Source organism: Ahaetulla prasina, chromosome 1 (genome assembly GCF_028640845.1).
Source record: "Ahaetulla prasina isolate Xishuangbanna chromosome 1, ASM2864084v1, whole genome shotgun sequence".
Taxonomy (NCBI): Eukaryota; Metazoa; Chordata; class Lepidosauria; order Squamata; family Colubridae; genus Ahaetulla; species Ahaetulla prasina.
The window spans coordinates 342,560,988-342,573,581 of record NC_080539.1 but is presented as its reverse complement, the minus strand read 5'-3'; the positions used below and the strand labels follow the sequence as shown (position 1 = coordinate 342,573,581).

At 39.7% G+C, this 12,594-nt stretch overlaps 1 protein-coding gene across 3 annotated transcripts in view; it reads right to left on the bottom strand.

Moving 5' to 3' along the window:
• AKT1 (AKT serine/threonine kinase 1) overlaps positions 1-12,594 on the bottom strand; it is a 161,177-nt gene that overhangs the window by 118,617 nt on the left and 29,966 nt on the right. The window contains exon 1 of one of the 3 annotated variants that reach the window (XM_058162853.1): positions 4,413-4,817. The exons of 1 other annotated variant lie outside the window; for it this stretch is intronic. The gene's annotated coding sequence lies outside the window, so the exon portion shown is untranslated. Of the gene's footprint in view, positions 1-4,412; positions 4,818-12,594 lie in introns of those variants that run through there. One more of the 3 variants, XM_058162852.1, reaches the window with a different exon arrangement.

Below are 12,594 nucleotides of genomic sequence, written 5' to 3'. Positions count from 1 at the left end.
TTTTAAACACAGTCCTATGCAAACCCCCGCTTCCACCCCATCTCTGCATCTGGAAAAGTATTCCTGCCATTTTAACACAAGTAAGATTGTTTAAAGAAATGTGTATGTTACATTGTACACAAATCTGTGTTGTTTGGCATGACAATTTTAATGCTTTTACTGTATCCCACTGCAAGTCAGTCTTTTTAGGATAACTCTTCATGAAATGATGGAAGAAAAGAAGAAGAAACCAAGTTGACAATAAATACTGTATTTTAGATTAGACATGATCATACCAGAGAAACAGATATGATGAAGCCAACATTTGTAAGCAAAGCAAAATGGTCTGACTGTTGTAAACTGTCCAATGCCACTTAAGTGAGATGGGAGGCCATACAGAATGAATGAATCAATAAATCAGCTTTAGACCCAGGAATATAGACTGAAATATATAGAAGAATATTCTAACTTCATTAATATTATCACACACTTACATAGAGGCAAAGTAACTTGCACCTCTAGAAATTTGCAAACTACCAAGCACTGCAAAGGCACTTCTTGCACATAACCACTTAGAACATTGTGCCAGAGATGCAATGACCGTCTGGAGGCATTGCAGATACTGTATGCAAGGCAATTTTTCAGAAACTAACGTGTCATCCTGCAACTCAAGCTTCAGATTTGGACCACTGGTCCATCAACCAAAGAGTGGACAGGCATAAACTTTGCAGGGTTTCATCTTCCCAGCCTGCTCTAAATTTGTCAAGATTGAACCTAGGAACTTCTGTTGCTTAGCATCTAATGGAGAGACTGGCCTAAAGTCACCCTTCCTGCTCCAATTCTATTCCTTAATCACTTGTTATACTGGTCACCATCAACTCCAATTCACCTATTCGGATTTTTTATCTGGGATGCAAGAAATTTAACTTGATACCTTATACAAATATACCATGTGCTATTATGCTATATCAATGAACAGATTATTTCCAAAGAAGAATACAATGTGCAACTTTGTTTGATACCCAGAAAAAGCTTGAAATGTGCAGGGACTTTCCTAATATACTCCACCATTTGGGAAATGCAAAAGTAAACCACTGTCGGTTTGCTGATTGTTACCATGAATATTGTAAAATAAATCACTCTTTTGTGCAGGGGACTTGAATCACACTTAGCATGGAGAAATGTTCCATTAGAATCCTCATTTTGTTGGACATGATGACATTTTACACAACTTGAAAATACATAAAAGTGAAGGTCAAGGGTCAATGCACGGTATTTTTTAAAGCAAGTTCTCCACATAATAAAGGAAAAAAGCATCTTGTCCATTACCTTGTGTTATTACTACACATTTGTTGTTCAAGCACAAAATCTTAAGTATGGGCCAATTTTTTATGGTACCATGCAGAGTTTTTCTTCACCCCAGGTGGATTTGATTCATTTGTCAGATAACCTGCGGTTCACTTTGTCCTTGGCAAAAATTCACCTTGTGATACTCTTTCTCTACTGACCTACCACTAAAAACTGTTGCAAGAATAAATGAAAAACAAATCTTAAGGGAACTATTTTGAACACCCTGAAGTAAAGCAGAATATAACTTTGATATAGGTAAATCAGAAAGATTTTGATTGATTTTGGTTTACATGTTCATTTCATACAGTCTTTCCTCCACTAGTACATATTATCTCTGGTAATATCTCCCTCAATAGCCATCATTTCTGGCACAAAGGTTTTAAAACATTAATAACTCCATTGGTCCAAGATAACTAAATGAAAATATTGTGGCTATGAATAGAAAGTCAATAGTTCAGTTGTAACAGCAAAGGAACTTATGAAGTTCATTTACCTGTAAACAAATATAGTGGTGATAATTAACTAGGACAGCCTTGGGGGAAAAACCCCAGAATTTATGCTACAGTGTAAAAGGAGACTTGTTCTTTGGGTATATTCACAGCAAAGACAAAGGTGAACAAATTACACAAACCAAAATTTGACTGCAACTGAATTCTGTCCTCACATTGAAATTCTTCCTCCCTGAAAGTTACTCTGTTTACTTTCTAGCATGTACTCAGATAGACAGGTAAAACTTCCAAAAGAAGAAAAGAAACTGAAAAAATGATAACTGGTATCATACAAACAACTCTCCAGAAAGAACCTGAATCCTGATTTTCTTGATCCTAGTTTTAATACTGGGCAGGGTCACACAAAATGATAAGACATTGTATGATTGATCTGGCTTTGGTTCATAACATGATGAACCCAACCACTTAGTTTACATATTCCGCTTTAGGGCAGGAGTTCAAAAAAGGCGATATCCAAACCATGTTTGTTTTCCTTTTGAGGAGGATTTTAGAGAATGTGGCATATGCTTCTGATATCAATATTATGCTTTAAAATTCCTGCATCCCCTCCAAAAGGGGACCCACCTCTTTTTGGATGCAATTCTTGACATGCCATGCAAAGTCTGGTGTCATCCTTCAGCTTACAAGTGTTGCACATCTATTGTTTAGGCTTGGGGATGTTATACTGTGTGACTCCAGCCAATTATGATATGCACAATAAACCAAGGCTAAACAAACCATGGCTCAGCGCAATCTATGAACCACCAATGGTTCTCAGATTAAAGAAGAAGAGGACACAGGCAGAAGCAGCAGTTTTTCTTGGCATTACTGTTACCCTTCGGCCAGCAGTCAGTGGAACCACAGGTTGCTCCCTGGACAGTCCTTTCAAATATTACCTCTATCATCACAAAAACATATATTTAAGTTATGAAGATTGCTCACAGCAAGAAAACTGGATGTATTTGTATGGCTGGACTATTTCTATATAGGTTCATAGTGTTCTCTGCCATTTACACAAAGATAAAACATGTGCCAAAAATGCCAGGAACTGAAATTTGCAATTACCAGCTAATCTCCATTTCAAATTCCAGCTCCTGAACATTTTCACTGGCGGTTGCTTTAGGTTCATCATGGTGCATAGTCTGTGATTAAAAGGATATATGAAGAGGTGAGCAACATTAGCCTACAATAGACGGATAGTCTCTCATACAAATACTATCCTCCTGCGCAGCTACTACTCTTAATTACTGAACCTTTACAGTCTGAACATGTTGTAATGCAGAGACTATACAATCTGTTATGGTTTCAAATCAATGGGGCATTTTCAAGACATTAAAACCACAAATGTTCTGTCCAAGATACACACACATAGAGTTCACCTAAGAATTTGGCTTCCAAAAAAACCCTCTTTGTTTTATTTTAAAAAGCAAATCGATCCAAACTTTTCCATAACACTCTATGTCTAAGACAAAGGATACTTAGTTATTTCACTTTATCCACAGTTAACTTAAAAGGGGGGGGGGTTTACACAGGGCCACAGGCTTTGGCAAGCAACTGAGCACCCTCCACTTGAGTAGATGGGGACCCATTACAGCTACCCAATATGCGTCCTCCTAGCATGACATCCGGCTTTGCTTCATTTACGTTGTCTGGGCATGCATCTTGGAAACACAACGTGTGAACCCGCCGCGTGTCTTTTACCAAATTGGGATCAACGAATCAAACCCAAGGGGGATGACGCAGGGAGAGCCGTTGGGTTTTCTAGTGCTGAATGGCCGGGGGGGGGGGCAGGAAAAGAAATATTGGATGCTCCCTTAAAGCTCCCTCCTTCCTCGCTGCTGCGCAGGCAGAGGCTCGGCTACCTAGGAAGTAAAGGAGGAAGACGAAGCGAGATCCTGTCTCTTTCCTGCTCAAACAGCTGTGGCCAGCAAATGGGGAAGCCAGAGGTAAACAAACACCGCAGAGAAAAGGGGAGGGGGAGCCAGCCGAGCGACAATTCTTTGCATCCGATTCTCTGCAAAGGCAGATCCCGCTACGGAAATTCTTTCAGCTCTCTTCCCTCCGACTTGGGTCCCCCCCCCAAAAAAAAAAAATTTGTCCCGCGAGTTCAACTGCCCGGGTCCCGGCGAAAATAGGAGATGGGAAAGAAAACAAACCGAGAGGACCCAAGCAGGGCGGCGGAGTGGGGCAAAACACTTTATCCCACGCGCCCACTTAGAGACACCCCCTCGCCCCTCGTTTTTCCTCCCTTTTCGGGGGCAAACCAAAGCCAGGCGCCCAGCTGCATCTGCAGAAAGCAACCGCCGCCGCCGCCGCCACTGCAATGCACTAAAAGGTGGGGAGGGGAGGGGGGGGAAAGAACACGGGGAGAGGAATAAAAAAATTGAATCCGGCCAGGCCTCCAAGCGAGAGAGCGAGTCACTTTTTACAACGAGCCATTTGCCAAACCCAACAGCTTAACCAGACGCAGCGGGAGAGCAGAAAGAGGTGCAGCGCAGCGCAGCTCCGGCCGGCTGGCCGCTCCAGACAATGAGCCAGCAAGGGCAGCCGAAAGGCAGAGCAGGCCCCAATAGCTGCTTCCTCCCCATCTCTAACCTGGGAACGGCGCGACGACGGCTGACTTACATGGCCTGGAAAGGTTGCAGTGAAAGCCGCTGGCCGGAGCCGAGGCCTAGGCGAGCTGTTGCAGGCGCCTCCGCCTCCGCTGCTGGTACCGCTGGGTCTCCCAGGGAATCAGCCCATGGAGCTCTTCGCCTGCATCGGTTATGAATGGAGGCCAGAAAAATTGCCAGCGGCCGAAGGCGCCCGGGCTCGGGCTCCCGCTTTCTTATCCAGCCTCCCTTTGAAAGAGAGAAACGAGGCAAGCTGGGCGTTGTGGGTTTGGAGCGTAGCTGCTGCCGTTCCCAGTTCCTCCAGCTTCCCTTCCTTTCCCTTCTTTGACTCACTCGCGCACACACTCTCTCTCTGTCTCTTCCCCGGAACGCCCGCGGGGTCCTACCGCCCGGCATGCTCCTCTCCTTCTTTCCATTCAATTTTTTTTAAAAAAAAATAATAATAATAACAAACGGCAGCCTCCCGCGCCAACGTACAGACTCACAAAACATCCTTCAGGAAGCTCTCGCCCACTTTCCTCCCGCCTCCCAGTTTACCAACGCGCCCCTTTTTCTTTCCTTCCTCGGCTCACCCGGCGCTGCTTTGGTGTTTGGAGGCGGCTGCCGACCTAGGTACGTTTACCTAGCCCTGAACTCAAATGGGTCTTAACTCTGGAGGAGAGACGCGCGGACTGGCCGTAATTTCTGGGCTAGGTAGGCAGAGTGAGAGTAAATCGCAGAGAATTCGATGTAAGGATTTCTTCTATATTTTTAGATGTAGCTTCTCATTGTTAAAAATCTCAAAACGATTTGCATTAGATCAAATGCAACACCTTTTTAAAAAAAGTAGCATACAAAAAAAAAAGATGGGAAAGGGGAAAAACGATTAGTTCATTCAAAATTCATACAAGATTTTAACATTAATAGGAGCAAACTATTTTGCTAAGTTCATATAGTGTTTTAAACTTTTTACAGTATGTAATGAAATTTGTTTGGCTTGTTGTTAGTGTCTTTTACAAACTCAGCCAAGTGCTATTTATCTGGTAAATCTTAGTTAAGCAAACTCACTTGGGATGTGTGAAACTAGTCAGTTTTTTTAAAAAGAAATAAAAAATACAGTGTTGGAATAAAGTTTCACAGCCATGTTCAAAGTGACAGAAACATCAAAAGACCACACAGTACTGTAATACGTAATACCTGGAGGGCAGTAATACATAATGCTTAATATAGCAGTAATACTTAAAGGCGAAGGAACAAAAATATGAGATGATAAGATGAATCCATGGAGTTTTATTTATAATAGTTATGGCCCAATCCCCGCCTTTTTTTTCTCATCCACTGTTAACCACACAAATTCTCCTTACCAAAAAAGGGTCTTATAAATACTTCCTTAAGGTACAGAAATCAGCCAGAATTATTATTCCTTGTTGCTCACTTTTGGAGCAGAGTATAACATAGAGTACTCTTTCTAGTAGCTAATCCAGGTTGGATTACTTCCTCCAAACCCAGCATTACTGGAGCGCCCTGTTAGAGTGTGATAGCCCAAACTCAGGAGTCTAGCAGCACCTTTTCCAACTAACAAATTAAATTTGAAAAGATGCTACCAGATTCCTGCTGAAATCTGGTTGCATCTTTTTTAAAAATCTTTTCATCTTAATCTTCCATTCTATGACCAGCCACCATTTCCAATGAGCAGCAAAATTTGAAGCCAACTCTTAACTTTGTTTTTGTGCTTCGATTCATGCTAACCACAGGGTTTTTCAAACTATGTTCCATGGAAGCTCAGGATTATGCAACAATTAGATTCTGTGAGTTCAGTGGGAGGCTAAGCCTAAGGGAAGAAAAAGTTGACTTGAACGTAGCCAATTTTCTATCTTTAGAACTTGGCCTCATGTTTGGGGGGGGGGGTTTTCCACATAATTTGAAACCCTTGGGTTATAGTGTTGGACAAGGAGTGGAGAAATCTAGATTTAAATCATTTCCAGCCATAGAATCTGGTTTATTGAGGGACTGCCTATTTCCATAACATCTGCCTTGTTGATCCGATTTAGCAGGTTGGCACACTCTGAATTCCTTAGATTAAGTAATACCAGCTATCTGTGATGCTACCTGTCTTCTGGAATGAAGTTTCCCTCATTCAAATGCCCCCCATCCTGCTGCTGTTTTGAAGGGTGCTGAAGACTCTTTGCAAGCATGACTGAAACATTTTTATTTTTCTTTGTTCCCATCTGGGTTTATCTCTGCAGCCTTCTTTTTTGTTTTGTGTTGTATTGTTTTCTTGTTTTAATGTTTTTCCAGCAATCTGCACGCCACCCAAAGTCACTGGGAGCTGGGTCGTATATACAGTTAATCAATTCATTATAAACATCTTACTAGGTGACTTTGGGCCAATTAATTTCTTTCTGCGTGGTCTACTCTACAGGATTGTTGTGGGAAGTGTTTGAGGAGGGAGTGATAGTTATGCTGCCTGCACTGTCTAAAAATATGTCACAATGTAAATCTAATGAGTGATTCTTCTCCCAGAGAAAAGGTGGAATACACATCTCAAATGTATATTTTATTTTTTATTGTTAAGCCCCATTTGACTTGCCTTCAGTTTAATTTCAATTTACTGAATAGGCCAGAAAGCGTTGGGTTTACATATATCATTAAGCCATGGTTTATAAATGGCACCGGCTGGATTTGCACTTCATAATAAACTGCAAACAGACAAACAACATTATGTCTTAGCATGATGTATGAACCCAGTGTTTCCAAATTCTTGCTTAAGCTAAAATATTTTAGCACCTTTGAAACTTAAAAACAATTCTAATATAAGACTATATAATTGATGCCCTGCCCCACATAATTATATTTATGGTAAAAATAAACAAATAGCAAAGTGTACATATAATCTAAAAGTTTGACATTAGATCAAACAGTTTAACAAATAATATAAATTAATAAATATTATATAAAATGTTTAAAATTTGAAATTACTAGCATGTTACTATTGAGATTGATATTGTTTCCTGATTGCTTATTTGTACCCTATCACTATCATTAAGTGTTGTACCTTAGAATTCTTGATAAACATATCTTTTCTTATGTACACTGAGAGCATATGCACCAAGACAAATTCCTTGTGTGTCCAATCACACTTGGCCAATAAAAAAAAAATTCTAATTCTATTCTATTCTAAAAACCTGGCTTTTATAGTCATAGTTAAAAATTTGGCTGTTGCCAATGTAATTTTAGGATTTTTATCTGTGGGTAAATTTTTAACCTGTAAATGGCTTTCACAATTAATTCCTGTCCCATAATCTTTGTTTAATGTAATAAAATGCTGATATCATATCCCTGGAAAACAAGTAATTAGGATCACAACCTAACCAATCTTTAGGGTCACCTATTTAAACTTTGCATCTCTGTTAAGAATCATTTGAATCAACTATAGCAGTCCTTCCTTGTTTTTGAGAATATGTATTTGCAACCAAAATGTTAACAGTACATAGCCAAGTTTTTGTTTTCAAAGGGCATTGCCCAGTTTCCAGGAGAATAACAGAATTTGGAACACAATTTGGAACATTGACAAATGTTCTTAAAAATATAGCTGGCAGTTGGATTATGTTATTGTTGATTATATTATATTGAATAACATTTGAGATGCAATGTTTGCATTAAAAACCTGTATTTTAATCTCTCCCCTTTTGAATAAAAGTATTGAAGAAAGTCCATCTTAACTGGCACATTTAGTTCTATTCTGAGGACATTATAAAAATTCTCAGGATCTATTAAAGGAAGACAGGAGAGTCCAGATGACAATTATAACTGTATGCTTGAACCCTTGTCCCTTTGTATATCCATGCGACGTTGAGGGGTAGAACTTCAATTACGTGGTTCCATGGGTCATCTTCACTATTGTCATGGGTATCTGCAGGATCTTGCTCCTTTTGTGAAAATGACAAGCAGCATTATGTTGTTATGCCATAAGCATTCTCCCTTTCATACATGTGTGTAGTATCACGGTGCACATAGAAAAGAAGTAGGCCTCCTGCTCCCCAGCTCCTGTCAAAGTCCCCATTATTGTTACGCATCATGTTAAATGCAGTTTATTTGGCTTCCCTTTTAACTTGCAATTGAATGTTATTTGTGGTTTAGAATATTGCTGGACAATTGTCATTTATTTTAATAACGCATGTTTGAAACCACCTTCACAATGAAAACTTGTGCAGGGAAACTACTGCAAGTAAACAAATGGGAAAACTATATATTTATATCACACACAAAAAACCCTAGAAAAATTTGCCACATTTGATTTCCTTTTGCTTCTCTTCAGGAGATGGCTTTCTATGTTTTATGGAAAAAAATGGATTTGTCAAAGTCTGTTTGCTCAGCACCTTCAAGTGCATTTTAAAGCCAAGGTGGAGATTTGTATTTGTAGCAAGGATTTTTGAGAATCCTGATTATACAATCTTCTCCTTGATACCTTGATAGTATCTTGGAAAACTATCTTTGTAGAGGAGGTTCGCCATTACTATGTTCTAACTCCTTTGTTGAAATAGGCTTTCCAAATTTTCTTTTTTGATTTATTTATTCTGAGATGCGAAGTGCCCTTATGTGCAAATTCAGCTGAAACTGGCTGGCTTTTCTTTGTTTTAACAAGCACAGTCAAGAAATATTCAGTGCCCTTTGTCTTATTAAAATAAGCTCTCCTGTACTGAATCCAAGCCCTCCATAGCAAAACTGTGCATGATCTCTAGAGGTTTGTTTTGCACAATGTGTTTTTAGGGCACTGTCTGTGTTCACAGATTGGGCTAAATCATAAAATGAGCTATTGAATTTTGGCTTGTCATATTGTGCAAACTCAGTCACTTTGATTTTAAACCATGGTTTAGAGCAAATGTACGAACCAGGACTATACAAGTGGATGTCTCCACAAACTGTGCTAAACCACAGTCATTTATTAATGAGGAAAAATCCATTAATGGGTACCTACATCTCCATGTTAATACCACCTAAATAACTCCTTTTCTATGGAATCTGTGGTACCCTCTGAGCTTGGTGATTTGCAGACGTTTCATTACACAATTAGGTAACATCTTCAGTGCTCCATAGTTTAATCCTGAGCTACATATATTCTCTTTTATTATAAGTCCCTATCTGTCCCAGGTGATTGGCTCAGCCAAAGTTTAGCAACCATGTGACTGCCATTTCTCTGAATACAAACGAGTTCAAAACCAGCAACCAACTTTTATTTTATTTATTTTTATTTTATTTTCAAATTGCATGGCTTTACATATCATGCAAACTACACATTGGCCACTAAAACATAGAAGACAGGAGGACATCAGAGAGCTCTAGTAATAAGAATGATACTCCAATTTAAATAAAGAGGTTTATTTTTTTTATATAAAAAAATATTCAGGAACATATTGTTTGGAGCAGGGGTCTCCAACCTTAGCAACTTTAAGACTTGTGGACTTCAACTCCTAGAATTCCTCAGCCTGCTTTGCTGGCTGAGGAACTCTAGGAGTTGAAGTCCACAAGTCTTAGAATTGCCAAGGCTGGAGACCCCTGGTTTGGAGGATTGTGTTCCCTGCTAGATTAACCTACTGTATTCATCTCTGAGAACCTCATTTGGAATGGGTGAAGTCAAGCAAAAATAAACAATTGTTGGCTTATTTTTGTAAAAAAATGTTTATTTCAGTCTGCATTTAGTTTATTTATTTATATTTATTTAAAACATTTATATAGCCACCTATCTTATAACCAACTCTGGGCCGCTCCCACTCAAAAGTTAAAACAGCTGCTGAATTTTAAAACTGCATTTTACCTAAAATTAAAAACTTTAAATATATATTTCAGGATAGTTGGTCTAAAATAAAATTGTTCTAACTTAATAATTTGGATATTGTTAATTTTATAAAGCCTTTATATCAAATATGCTGAATATCAATGCTTTAAAAAGCAGCACAGAAGTCCTTGAAATAAGTACACACACACACACACACACACACACACGCATATATACATATATGTATATGTGTGTATGTATCTATATATATTCATCTTGTAATTTTGCTCACATAACAGTTATCTTATTAGAACCATAATCAGGCTTCCATTAAATTAACATTTTCATTTTTAATAAACAAAAAGAATAAAAAGAAAAAGACATAAAACATAGCTAACACAGTTATCATATAACATAATAAATTATTCTTAAATGGAGTGTTCATTAATGCAGTAAACAGCTATGTCACAAATAATATTTGTAGTTTATAGGTGTGATCCAAGACACATCATATAACACATCTTATTTTTTTATGAACACAAGTTTTTTTTTAACTTCAGTTTCCGCCATGCAAGCACTGGGACAAGATTTATTTACAACATGATAAGCCAATTATTTTTCCTTGACACTCCTACCTTCCTCCAACCTAAACTAGAGGCTTGAGTCTTGCTAGGTATTTTAAAATTACTTACTTTTTTTCTCCATCCCTCAATGTTAATTAAATGTACACTATACATTTATGTACTACTCTTATAAGGCCACCCATCTAAGAACAATGTGACTCTGGGAAGAGTACAATAGAAAAATAAACACAAACAAACAAGCATATATATTGTTATATCTATGCCTAAATTCCTTTTCATATTTCCTAGAAATAAATAATCATTTTACCTGGCATTCTCTCTAAAGCTAGCTTTGGCTCTTTCATTGGTGGTAAAATCTGTTCTGTCTTCCTCTCTTCTATGCCCATCTATAGTCTCCAACAGAGACCATTTACACTAGGAAGGTTTATGCCAATATGGCCTACTCCATATTATACCATGAACTCCAGTAGTGAACAATGCCTAGAGCCCATTTTGGTTTGTGCCTGTCTCAAAAATAGTAATTGTGGGAGGGATCTAGGTGTCCTAGAACAGGAGTCACCAACCTTTCGGACCTCAGGGACAACTAAATTCATAATTTTAAATCCCATGGACCACTAATATGACCTGCCTAATGACCTGCTAGGTGGGCGTGGCTAGGTGGTCATGTGACTGGGTGGGCATGATGAACTCGATCACTCACGTCGGGGGGGCACCTCGCCGGCCTCTACTCTCCCCTCCCAGCCACCCCTTGCCTTGCCTCCCCACCAGGCTTCTTAGGGTTCCAACAAGAAGCAGTTGTTGGAGCTAAGCAGCCACCACGAGAAAGAGTTGGCAAAACAGCTCAGTTCAAATTAGATCTGACCAAGAAGGAGACTCAGCAAAAGCAGAAACACCTATGAACATAGGATTTCCAAGCAGAGGGAAGACCTGCAGGACTGCAAGGCCAGGTACCGGTACCTGGAGGCTCAGCAGGCTGAGATGGTCAGTCAGTTCCAGGCCATGATGCAGTCCCACTGGAATAACGACTTCTGGCTCTTTGCTACCAACAATGCTTCCCTCCAGTCTTTGCCCAAAGCCCCACACCAGGAGGCTAAAACAGACCCCAAATCAAAATTTATTACCCCTCCAACCCGTACAACAGACCCCAAAGGGGGAGACTCTCTGCAGCAACACAAACATTGCATGTATCTGTCCCAGGGGCCATAGTATGAGGACCCCTGACTTAGTGCAATATAAAAAATGCAAATAATTTTTGTGCGGATCACCAAAATTTTCTCACGGACCACCAGTTGATGACCGCTGTCCTAGAAGATGACCACTTAACTACGAGCCAGTGGTGTGCTGCAGCTGCCACAAAAGCTAATGCAGTTCTGATTACATCAAGGGAAAGTTTCAAGATCACGTGAAGTGATAGTACCACTTTATACTGCACTGGTGAGACCACACATGGAATACTATGTCCAGTTCTGATCACTATGATACAAAAAGATGTTGAGACCCTGGAAAGAGTGCAGAGGGGAGCCACAAAGAAGATAAGGGGTCTGGAGACTAAACCATACAATGAACGTTTGAGGGAACTAATTATGTCTACTCTAGTGAAAAGAAGGGCTGGGGGTGACATCAGTGGTGGTGTTCAGCTGGTTCTATCCGGTAGTGGTGGCTGCGGGAGGCTCCGCCCACCCACCCGGATGTAATCATGTCCCATTTATCCACATTTTTGATGCTCTGCGCATGCGCAGAAGGCCCTGCGCATGTGCGGAGGTGACGTGCGAATGAAGCCAGCATGCACACACACACGCTCACATTTGTAGCAAATGTAAATGAAT